Source organism: Bos taurus, chromosome 25 (assembly GCF_002263795.3).
Source record: "Bos taurus isolate L1 Dominette 01449 registration number 42190680 breed Hereford chromosome 25, ARS-UCD2.0, whole genome shotgun sequence".
NCBI lineage: Eukaryota > Metazoa > Chordata > Mammalia > Artiodactyla > Bovidae > Bos > Bos taurus.
The window spans coordinates 22,698,722-22,711,912 of record NC_037352.1 but is presented as its reverse complement, the minus strand read 5'-3'; the positions used below and the strand labels follow the sequence as shown (position 1 = coordinate 22,711,912).

Genomic DNA, 13,191 nt, shown 5'->3' with positions numbered 1-13,191 from the left:
GGATCTAAAATAGCCCAAACAAATCTTCAAAAGAAGAGTGAAGTTGGAGAACTAAAACTGCTTAATACTACTTAATTTTAAGACCCACTATAAAACTGAAGTAATCAAAACAGTGTGGTCTCAGCATAAAGGTGGAAAAATAGATCGATGAGACAGAAATAGACCTATACCAGTGCTGCCAGTTGGTTTTTTTACCCAGAGTGCCAAGGCAGCTCACTTTCCTACATGTTGGGCTTCCCTGGTGGCTCAGTCGGTAAAGAATCTACCTGCAATGCAGGAGACCAGGTTTCGATCCCCAAGTTGGGAAGGTCCCCTAGAAAAGGAAATGGCAACCCACTCCAGTATTCTTGCCTGGACAATGGACAGAGGAGCCTGGCAGGCTACAGTGCAGAGGGTTGCAAACAGTTGGTCACAATTTAGTGACAAAATGACCACACACACCACCACATTTTCCTATATGTGTATGTATATTTAAAACACATCCATCTGAAAAAGGATCTCTATCCAAAATATATAATGAACTCTAACAAGTCAAAATCAACATTACCATCATCAACAAAAATAGGAAAGGGCTTTAATAGGTAATTCACAAATGATGATGTAGGAATAGCCAATAAGTATACATCTGTCACCAAGGAAATGCCATTTAAGGCCATAATGAAATGCTATTGCATACCCACTGATGAATGTTAAACGAGGATATGGAGCAACCGGAGCTTTGACACATTGCTGGTGGGAAGTATAATCTGATAAACCACTTTGGAAATTAGTCTGCAGTTAAATGAATACTCACCCTATGACTAACCAATTCTACTCTTGGATCCAAGAGAATAAGAATGTTCATTGCAGTCCATTCAGAATGGCCGAAAACTAGACACAACTCTAATGTTCATCATCGGCTGAATGGATGAACAAATCATGGTGTATTCACACAGCACACAAAGGAGCAAGCCATTTTACACTGACAAAGATTCTCTCCTTGACCAAACTCTAGCCAGGCTCCACTGAGCACTCCTGGACTAGACCTCGATCTTGGCCTACAATATAAAGACCTGAGCAAACAACAGAGTTTCTAACAGCTCAAGGCCACACCCCTAAGGATGTCTCCAATCCCCCTTAGGGTGTGGACCTGAGAAAACTCAAGAAGAATTTACTGTTTGTTCCAGGCAACACCTGAAGATAGAGCCTTGCTGTCTCTCAGTTAGCAAATCCAGATAGTTTCACATGGACTAATCCCTTTTTCACACTTTCTATAATTTTTCTCTGATTCTACTGACTCCTGGCTCGTTCCCCTGCTTCCTCCCTCATTCTCCCCTTAGATACCCTCTATACAAATCAGAGTTGAATTCAGTTCATGCTGGATTCTTTTCCCTGTTGCAATAGTTATTACTTATTAAAATATCTGACTTTACCACTTTAACTGGCATCCAGCTTTATCTTTGACAATGTGCACAACATGGATGAATCTCAAAGACCATCTTGAGTGAAAGAAGACACAAAAAGAATGCATTTTGTATGATTCCATTTATATGACATTCTAGAATTGGGAAACCCGTGAGAGCCCAGATCAGAAAAATGGCTGCTGGGTTACCAACCATCTCTAGTTGGTGAAGAGACCAACTAGAGATACAAGGGAACTTTCTGGAGTCTCAGACGTATTTTATATCTTGTTTCAGGTGGTGGTACACAGATATATGCAACTGCCAACACTCGTCAAACTGAGTATCTTACTCTGTATAAGTTATCTCCCTCTCCTTGCCACCCTTCTAACAACATCTGAGGGAGCTTTCCTTGGTTCAGTTCAGTTCAGTTTAGTCGCTCAGTCGTGTCCGACTCTTTGCGACCCCATGAATCGCAGCACGCCAGGCCTCCCTGTCGCTCAGTGGTAAAGAATCCTCCTGCCAATGCAGGAGATGCGGGTTTGAGCCCTGATCTGGAAAGATCCCACATGCTGCAGAGCAACTAAGCCCGTGTGCCACAACTACTGAGCCTGTGCTCTGGGGCCCAGGCTTGGCAACAAGAGAATCCACCACTGTGAGAAGCCGTGCACCGCAACTAGAGAGTAGCCGCCACTCGCTGCAACTACGGAAAAGCCTGCATAGCAATAAACACCCAGCACAGCCAAAAGTAAATAAAATTATAAAAAACGGTCTTTAAAAAATATGACTATCTGAGGAAATTCTCGAGGGGAAAAAGATGAAGGATGTAGCACATCCTCCAAGTCCCTTCTGCGATACGCACTCGCCCCCTTGCCTAAGAGGACCCCAATGTGGTTTGAAGCAGCAATCTGCCCTATTGGGTGCACACTTTCCTGCACCCAGAAGCGGAGCCGTGTGTCCTAACCTTAGCTGATGAGAAGTACATGGAAGTCTACAGGGTAGGCCTTCCCAAAAAGCTACTGCTTTCCTGATGAAAAGGGACAGTTTCAGACACAAAATGTGTCTCTTGCTAGCATTCCTTCATTTTCCTTCTTCCTAAACCACAGCTGCTCAAATGGACTTAGAAAATTCTGATAACCCTGCTATAAATCTACCCTTACCCTGTGAAGCAAGCTATGGAAGCTCTGAATCAATTCACAACTGAATAATTTTGTTACTCAGAAGTTTTCAGACATAAAAATGAAAAAAAAAATTTCAACTACAAGAATGACATATGCATCAGTTCAGTTCAGTTCAGTTCAGTCACTCAGTCGTGTCCGACTCTCTGCAACCCCATGAATCACAGCACGCCAGGCCTCCCTGTCCATCACCAACTCCCGGAGTTCACTCAAACTCATGTCCATCAAGTCGGTGATGCCATCCAGCCATCTCATCCTCTGTCGTCCCCTTCTCCTCCTGCCCCCAATCCCTCCCAGCATCAGGGTCTTTTCCAATGAGTCAACTCTTTGCATGAGGTGGCCAAAGTACTGGAGTTTCAGCTTTAGCATGAGTCCTTCCAATGAACACCCAAGACTGATCTCCTTTAGAATGGACTGGTTGGATCTCCTTGCAGTCCAAGGGACTCTCAAGAGTCTTTTCCAACGCCACAGTTCAAAAGCATCAATTCTTCAGTGCTCAGCATTACTGCATTTGGTATATGATACAAAGGACATTTCAAATCAATGGGGAAAATACAGACCACTCAACAGATGGTGTAGGGACAACTGGCTAATAATTGGATACAAAATTAAGGTAAGGCTTTCCCTGGTGATCTAGTGGTTAAGAATCTGCCTTGTAATGCAGGGGATACTGGTTTGATCCCTGGTCTGGGAAGATCCCACATGCTGCAAGGCAACTAAGTCCAGGTGCCAAAACTACTGAGCCCAAGTGCCTAGAGCCTATAAGCCACAACTGCTGAACCCACAGGCAGCAACTACTGAAGCCCTCATGCCCAGAGTCCACGCTCCATGACAACAGAAGCCACTGTAATGAGACGCCTGTGCACGGCAGCTAGAGAGCAGCCCCCGCTCGCCCACAACTAGAGAAAGCCCATGCACAGCAAGGAAGACTCAGGGAAGCCAAATAAATAAGCCTTGAAAAAAATAAGTTAAAACTGCTATCTTATGATGTACAAAATAATAAAGATAGATGAATGATCTAACCATAAAGCCAAAGCCACAGAAGTGCTAAAAGAAAATGCTATAAGGATTGAGAATGGCCTTTCAAAGCTTTACCCAAAAACCACAAGACATAAAGTTACATTGTCAAGACTCTACAACCTGAAGAGTCACCATTTCTGTATTATGAAAGGGACAGTACAAGCTACACTGAAAAAGACAAGCAACAGCTTGAAAGAGAACACTGCAACAAACAGCGAAGCATCAGATCACTATTGCAGATACAAAAGGTCCTTACAAATCAGTAATAAAAATACAAATAACCAAACAAAAACAAAACAACCACCCAGTAGGGGAGTGACATCGAGAGTGGATTCGCACTATAAATATCCATGAGTGTGAGCAGACAGACAATGCTCAGCCTCACTTGTGATTTTAGAAATGCAAATTAAAAATAGGAAAGCAGCCTGGCATTTGCCTTCAAAATATTTCAGATCAGAAGCTGGGCCCTGCTCTCTGGGGTACAGCTGTAAAGATGCAGTCAGTAGGCTGGCAGGCCAGGGCCCTCAGGAAAACACCGGCTTTCCTAAGAGGTGATCCTGTGACCTGCTTTCATGACAATGGTGGGGGGGGAGGGGTTGGGGGGGTGGATTTTTGGATTCAGTTGAGAAATCAAATGAACTTCTACAATTTGCACAACAGACTTTCAGTCTTACAGCCCCTGGTCTGGTTTCTAACAGACTGCTGAAAACCAGCAGAGCACACCACCAGAATTCTAAGACCACATTAGGAAGTATCATCTTGAGCACTTGTATTCAGGTCCAATCATTTTCTAGGGAAGGAAATGGCAACTCACTCCAGTATTCTTGCTTGGGGTAATCCCATGGACAGAGGAACCTCGTGGGCCACAGTCTATGGAGTCGAAAAGAGTCAGACCCGACTTAGTGGCTGAGCGTTAATCACTTTAACCATCCGACACATGCTTACTGTATGTCTATACTGTGAAGGGCACTAAAGTAGACAGGTCCCTGCTTTGTTTTCATTCTGAGGAAAGACAAACATTAAACAACATGTCTGAACTACACCTGGGCCGATTCCCACCAAGGACACACAGTGTCCCAAGAACGTGGGACGGGGCCCTATCTTGTCTGCAGGTGCCTGAGAGGCCTCCTTGAAGAAGCCACATCTGACACAAGCCAAAAGCCTCGGTGCCATCTATGACTCCTGTCTTACTGTATATCTGATTCGTCAATACACTCATGACTCCTCAGTCTTATCAGCTCCGCCTTCAGTGTATCCAGAATCATGGATTCCCAGCGTCTCTACCACTACAATCCTCATCCAAGCCCCCAGCATCTGACTTGAGCTATTCCGAGAGCACGTATCCCTGCCTCCATGCTGCCCCCTACAGCCCGTTCTCAACACAGACGCTGAGAGGATCCTGTTCCACCCCAAGACGGTGGATGTCTTCCATTCCAAGGCCCCCAGCAGCTCCCATCTCGCTGACACTGGAAGCTGGGTCCTCACAAGAGCTCCTCTCCTCCTCTTCCACCCGGGTCTTTCTAGTCCTGGACCAGCCGGGCCAGCTCCTGCCCCAAGGCCTTCGTACCCTCTGCCTGGGACACTGCTTCCCCAGCTGTCCATCCTAGGGCTCACTTCCTCCCCAGCACTGACCTTCTTGGTGGGACTGTCCCTGGGCATCCCAGCTCATGGGGCAACTCCCTCCAACACTCCTGCGGCAGCACCCACCAGTGCAGGTGCCAGGTATGTTGCTGGTGTGTTTCCTGGCTGCTTCCCCCATTACATGCCCCACAAGAGCACCGCCTGTGCCTGCTTCATTCACTTCTACATCGTCACTACCACAGGGCCTCCGTAAACCGAGCAGGGTCTCGATAAAGAACATCAGGTGGAGAAATTAGTCTGAAGGATGATGTGGAGCTGATCAGACAAGGGAGGGAGGGAGAAAGCATTTTGGGAGAGGTTGGCCTGCTCAAAGGCCTCAGGGGAGGCAGGCACAGGGCACGCTGGAGGAACTGAGAGGGAGGTAGAGAGAAGGGCAAGAGTTAGGGGAAGCAAAATTGGAGAAGCAGGGTGGAGCAGGCAGGACTGGGTGGACCACGTGAGGAACTTCGCTATTTTTCTAACAGCGATAGCGGGTGCACGCTCAGTCGTGTCCAACTCTTTGCAACCCCATGGGCTGAGGCCCGCCAGGATCCTCTGTCCATGGAATTTTCCAGGCAAGAATACTGGAGTGGGTTGCCATTTCCTACTCTAGCAATAAAAAGCCATTAAACCAGGGAGTGACATGGGCTTGGGCATCTTTCCCAAACTTCTGGCTTTGGTGTGAGAACTGTATTTGGGGAGGGAAGCACCACTGGGGAGCTCAACTGGCAGATTAGTACCCTGGTTCAAATCACAGATGACTGTGGACTGAGACAGCAGCTGTGGAGGTGGAGGAAACATATTCCAGAAATATTTTCCAGGTACATTCTAAGGTCTGAGTAATTGATTGCAGAGAGGGTAAGTGAAAGGGCAGTTCCATGATGACTCCAATCTTTTTCACTCGTGAGCCAAGTGGAAAGGGGCACCATCCACTGACTTGGGGGCAGGGGGCGGGGGAGGGATGGCTTGTCACAAAATTGAGGAAGATGATCTAGAGTGTGGTTTCGGAAATAATGTATTTGAGGTCATTCTGAAAGTGAAAGTTGCTTGGTTGTGTCTGCCCCCCCATGGACTGTAACCGGCCAAGCTCCTCTCTGCATGGAATTCTCCAGGCCAGAATACTGGAGTGGGTAGCCATTCCCTTCTCCAGGGGATCTTCCCAACCCAGGGATCGAACCCAGGTCTCCGGCACTGGAGGCAGATTCTTTACCAGCTGAGCTACCGGAAGCCCGAGGTCATTCTGAGACCACCAAACAGAGATTTCTGGTTGGCAGGGATAGATCTGGAGCGTGATTTGATAAGGAAAGGTGAGGTGTGTCCTATCACCAAGTGTCACGTTTTACCTTGTGGCGGAAGGAGAATCAAAAAGGTTCAAGTAATAAAGTAACAGGGTAACATTTGTGATTCTAAAAAATCACCCCGGCCATGGCATAAACACTTGGGACAGGGGAGGTGGCCAGACTAGAAGCGGGCAAGACAATAAGGATGTTCGGTGCCAGGTCAGGAGAGCAAGGGCTACGGCCAACAGGAAGAAAACGGAACAGACTTTCCATCCGTTGCCAGCCTGTCTCCCCCACAGCTGCTGGGGACTTTTCTTTAAATTTTTATTTAGCTTTGACTGGGCTAGGTCTTCAAGGCTGCTCGCAGGCTTTCTCGAGTTGCAGCAAGCCGGCTTCTCGTTGCAGTGGCTTTTCTTGTTGCAAAGCATGGGACCTAGAATGTGGACTCAGTAGTTGCAGCTCACAGGCCTAGCTGCCCACAGCACGGGGGATCCTCCTGAAGCAGGGATCGAACCCGTGTCTCCTGCACTGGCAGGCATTCTTAACCACTGGACCACCAAGGAAGGCCCTGGGGATTTTTCTAAAACACAAACTCAGAGCATGTCAGTTCCCCCACTTTAAAACCCTCAGGACCTCTCCTGCTTTGTTCTCTGACAACCTCTCCAGAATTCTTTCTACCTAGACCCCACCAGCGGAGAAGGCAATGGCAACCACTCCAGTACTCTTGCCTGGAAAATCCCGTGGACGGAGGAGCCTGGTAGGCTGCAGTCCATGGGGTCACTACAGTCTGACACGACTGAGCGACTTCACTTTCACTTTTCACTTTCAGGCATTGGAGAAGGAGATGGCAACCCACTCCAGTGTTCTTGCCTGGAGAATCCCAGGGACCAGGAAGCCTGGTGGGCTGCTGTCTCTGGGGTTGCACAGAGTTGGACACGACTGATGTGACTTAGCAGTAGCAGACCCCACCAGAGGTCAAGTTCCCCTAACACTTCAATCTCAAGAGCTTCGATCTCTATGCTCTTCGACGTCTCTTATTTTCTTCTGCCTGGCCAACACCTATCTTTCTAAGACTCAACTCCTCCCTGATGAAAATAAAGAAAAGTGGTACTAACCCCCAGGAGAGGGCCTGGCGCCACGAGCCAGGCTTCACTGCTGTTAGATGCTTGCCTGGTGCTCACAGAGGCCACACTGTCCTCCGGTTGGACAGAAACAATCTCACAGGACGACCTGCACAAGGTCACACTAAAACAGTGATGAAGTGAGACAAAACCAGGACTCCTTCATCATTTTGTCCAAACAAAACCAAGGCCCGCTGCAGGGTCCCAAGTACTCCTCTCCCCCAGCTGATGCTGAGTGACTGTAGCTTCTTTATTAACTACAGCTTGTCTGACTCTAGTCACGCCTTTTTTTTTTTTTTTATAAATTTTGCAATTTATTTTAATTCTTTTTTGGGGGGGAGTTTATTTATTTCAGGCTGTGCTAGGTCTTCATTGCTTTGCACAGGCTTTCTCTAGTTGCACTGAGCAGGGGCTACTCTCTGAAGCCGTGCTCGGGCTTCTCATTGTGGTGGCTTCTCTTGTTGCACAGCGTGGGCTCTACGTGCACAGCGTGGGCTCTACGTGCACAGCATTCAGCAGCTGCGGCGCCCAGGCTTACTTGTTCTGCAGCATGCGGGATCTTCCTGGACCAGGGATCAAACCCGTGTCCCCTGCACTGGCAGGTGGACTCTTATCCACTAGGGAAGTCTGTCACATCTCCTCGAAAAGACTAAGCTACCTACGCAATCACACAACTGTCTCTACCTCTTGTGAACACCCAATCCTGGGCAAATCCCTGCTTCCTTGAAACACCCCCCACCAAATTATCCAACCAAAGCCTAAATCCTATAAGTTCTTTCTAACACCCTTTATGGAGAGACCCCCAAGCTCCCCATGAGGTGAGCTCTCTATCACGAGAATGAGTCATTAAATCCGTTTACCATAAAAAGGAACAAAATTGTGCCATTTGCAGAGATGTGGATGGACCTAGAGACTGTCATACACAGTGAAGTCAGAGAGAGAAAAATAAATACCGTATATTAATGAATGTGTTGGGAATCTAGAAAAATAGTACAGATGAACCTATATGCAAAGCAGAAACAGATACAAATGTAGAGAACAAACATATGGACATCAAGGTGGGAAGAGGGGGTGGGATGGATTAGGAGACTGGCATACAGACACTACTATGTATAAAACAGACAAATAATGAGAGCCCACTGTATAGCGCAGGGAGCTCTACTCAGTGCTCTGTGGTGATCTAAATAGGAAGGAAATCCAAGAAAGAAGGGATGCACATATACACAGCTGGTTCAGTACGTGGAACAGCAGAAACTAACACAGCAGTGTAAAGCTGCTATGTGTGTGCACGTGTAGTCGTGTCCAACTCTGCAACCCCCTGGACTGTAGCCCGCCAGGATCCTCTGTCCATGGGATTTTCCCAGCAAGAATACTCAAGTGGGTTGCCAATTTCTCCTCCAGAGGATCATCCCAATGTAGGGATCAAACCCGGGTCTACCTGTGTCTCCTGCGTGGCAGGCAGGTTATTTACCACTGAGCCACCTGGGAAGCCCCTAAAGCAACGTTCAGTTCAGTTCAGTTCAGCTGCTCAGTCGTGTCCTGCTCTTTGCAACCCCACGAACCGCAGCGCACCAGCCCTCCCTGTCCATCATCAACTCCCGGAGTTCACTCAAACTCACGTCCATTGAGTCGGTGATGCCATCCAGCCATCTCATCCTCTGTCGTCCCCCTCTCCTCCTGCCCTCAATCTTTCCCAGCATCAGAGTCTTTTCAAATGAGTCAGCTCTTTGCATCAGGTGGCTAAAGTACTGAAGTTTCAGCTTCAGCATCAGTCCTTCCAATGAACACCCAGGACTGATCTCCTTTAGGATGGACTGGTTGGATCTCCTTGCAGTCCAAGGGACTCGCAAGAGTCTTCTCCCACACCACAGTTCAAAAGCATCAATTCTTTGGCGCTCAGCTTTCTTTATAGTCCAACTCTCACATCCATACATGACCACTGGAAAAACCATAGCCTTGGCCAATGGACCTTTGTTGGCAAAGTAATGTCTCTGCTTTTGAATATGCTATCTAGGTTGGTCATAACTTTTCTTCCAAGGAGTAAGCATCTTTATATTTCATGGCTGTAGTCACCATCTGCAGTGATTTTGAAAGCAGCTATACTCCAATTAAAAGAAAAAAAAACCCTGTTTAACTAAATTAGATATATTTCTAATGGCCTCTGCTAAAGAACATTGACAACTCTCATGGTAGGAAAGGGTGGTAAAGTTTCTAGGAGGGAAGTTAACTGAGTGCCAATCTGAAGGCTTCCACTTTCTGTGACGCAATACTCTGGCATCACCCTGGTTATCTTGAGGATGAAGGAAAGGTGGAGTAAATCAAAAGTTGGAGGAAAGTGAAAAATGTCTGATTTAAGTCTCTGGAAAGTGGGAAAGGGAGCTAGCCAAAGCATCATACTGGAATGAATGAGTCAGCTCTGTAAGGGTGCAGATGAGGCTGGCTGACACGAATCCACACAGGGCCAAGTTGTCCTGCTGTGTGATTTCTACCATCAGTATTCAAGCTGGAAATGGAGAGTCTGGTTCAATCCAGGGTCTGAGGTTTACTAGGATGAAGGGCAAGGGAGATAAAGGCATTGCCAAGAGATTACCAGGGAATGGACTATGAACTCTGAGCTCAACTGACAGGCAGGAGCCTAGAGGGAAGCATCTAAAGGCTGGAGAAAACCATGGACGTCCTAGGGTTTTGAAGGCAGAACAGAAATAACTGATCAAGCATGCTGAAGAGACTGGGGTTGGAGGGTGCTGCACTGTTCATCTGTGAGGTGGTATACACAGCACCTGGAAATCCAGGGGATTATGGCAGGAATGGTAAGAGAGGCGAATGAGCACAGGTAATCACTGCAGGCGAGGTGTTCAAGAAAACAAGTGCCCTGCCTATAGGGTGGATCCTGCACACACACACTAGAAAGTCAACTATGATGATGGCATGAACTGAGGCAGAGGAAGGCTTGTGGGCCAGGTGCCCAAGTCGTCAGTGAATTAGGTGAGTAACCAGCAAACAGACAGAAAACAGTAATATGGAGGAGAGGATGCTGGGGACATGGGTCTCAAAGAAATGGGGGGAGGAGACAAAGGGCAGTAAGGACACAAATTTTGACCATCCTGATGCTAGGACCCTGGAGAAGGAAATGACAACCCACTCCAGTATTCTTGCCTGGAGGATCCCATTGACAGAGGAGCCTGGCAGGCCATAGTCCATGGGGTTGCAGAGAGTCACATATGACTGAAGCGACTAAGCACACACGTGTGCTAGGGCAGTCAGGGTATGAGAAAACAGAGCTGTGACTTGGCTTCAAGTAAACGATGCCCCCAGGGAAGGGCCAGGGTCAGTGGAAAGAGAGGGACGGAACGACTAAAGACAGGCTAAGGAAATAGAGGTGGCTGGTGATCAGAGTAGTAATTTCAAAGGACTCAGTGGGGACTGCAGGAGGGAGCTGGGGGTCAAAGGTAAACAAGAGTGGGAAACTGACTGAGGGGCATGGGACAAAGTAGGCGATAGAAGAGGAGGAATGGGGAGTGGGGATAAGTTAGCAAGAACGCTGAGTGCTTTATAGATAGCTGTTGAATCAGACGGGATTCTTAGGGATAAACCTAGTATACCTGATCACAAGAGTTCTAACTATTGGACTGTAGGAGGGACAGAGTCTGTGGTAGTGACGATGATGAAGAGTGGGGACAATGGGATGCTGCTGATGACAACGACCACCAATTTTGAACACCTACTATGTACCAAGCACTGCTGGAGGCACTCCACATTTAATCCTCACAACAGCTCTCTAACACCAGGAAGGGCCCTGTACCAAAGAAGAGAGCACATTAAAACAGAAACAACAGGGACTTCCCTGGTGGACCAGTGGTTAAGAATCCACCTTCCAATGCAGAGGAACTAAGGGTTTGATCCCTGGTTGGGGAACTAATATCCCACGTTCCACACAGCAACGAAGCCCACGAGCCACAACTAGAGAATCTGTGCACTGCAATCAAGAGCCTGCATGCTGCAATGGAAGATCCGGCATGCCACAACTAAGACCCAGTGAAGCCAAATAAATAAATTAATTAAAAAAGAAAGAAAGAAAGAAACAGCAGAACAGTAGGAGCCCTGGGGAGCTAACTGGCTCTTTGAACATTATTTTAGGGATTTTACAGCTACAACTCAGGGTGGCAGGAACCAGTCGAACTCACAGCTATTTCAGTAACTTCAAACAAACAACATTTAGACTGGAGGCAAATTAAAACTAGCAATAAGAATTTACTTTAGGCTTTTCTTCATGCCAGATCCTGTGCTAACCTCTGCATGATCTCATTTAATCCTTAATCCTCCCATCCAAAAGGCCAGTGACTATTACTATCCTCATTTTCAAGATGAGGAAACTGAGGCAGAAACAGAGTAATGTGCCCACAATTCACACAGGGAATCTCTACTTAACAAGATGAATTTGTGACTAGACTCATGGGTTCCAAACGTTACAGGGAAGATGCAGGTCACAGTATCACAGACTTCGAAAGTCCTCGAATCCTGCAAAACATTTTTAAAACATTAACTTATGGATTCTCACCATCTCATTGCATGTTGTTTTCCAGATGAGAGAAAACCTGGTGCAAAAAAAAAAGGGGGGGGGCTCTGAAGAAATGCATCCAGATGGCAAACAGGTCTGGTTTTTATAGACCCAAGACCCATCCCAGAAGGTTCTGATTCAGTGGATCCAGAGTCGGGCCCAAGTAACTGCATATCTTTTAAAACACAGGCTATGCTAGTGTGCAGTTCAGACTCGGAACCACTGCCTTAGATTCTCTGCAGTTCCAAACCCAAACTTTCTCTACAATGTTGAGATGGCTGAAGAACAGTGAGGGCACTAAAAAATGAAGCAGAGAAGAGCTGAGATTATAAAACTATCCAAGAGAGAGCCAAGGAAAGACACGCTCTAGTTACATTATTTCTCTGTACTTTTTGTGTCTGAACTATTTTATAGCTAATTTGCTTTTTTTAAAAATCATTTTTATTGGAATATGGTTGATTTATAATGTTGCATTAGTTTCTGCTGTTACAGCAAAGTGAACCAGTTATACATAGACATATATCCACTCTTTTTTAGATTCTCTTCCCATAAAGGTCATTATGGAGTACTGAGTAGAGTTTCCTGTGCTATAAAGTAGGTTCTTCTTAGTTATCTCTTTTATATATAGCAGCTAATTAGCTTTAAGTAACCAAGTTGGCCAGATTTTCCAGGTAGTGCTAGTTGTAAAGAATCCCCCTGTCAATGCAGGAGACCCAAGAGACGCAGGTTCAATCCCTGGGTCGAGAAGATCCCCTGGAGAAGGGCATGGCAACCCACTCCAGTATTCTTGCCTGGAGAATCCCAGGAACGGAGGAGCCTGGTGGACTACAGAATTGGGGTCACAAAGAGTCAGACACAAGTGAAGTGACTTAGCACACACGCGAGCAAGCAAGTTGGCCACAAATATTACCAACAAATATTAAATAAGCCAATCATTACCAATTGATATTAAGTAAACCTAACCCTAACCTGCTCTTGAAAAGTATTTTATTTTCCTCTGATAATTCTGAAGACACTTCTGATTTTCTTAGCAAA

General features: G+C 46.6%; 1 protein-coding gene across 2 annotated transcripts in view; it reads right to left on the bottom strand.

The window, feature by feature from the left end:
- Positions 1 to 13,191, bottom strand: part of LCMT1 (leucine carboxyl methyltransferase 1) — a 69,524-nt gene that overhangs the window by 54,637 nt on the left and 1,696 nt on the right.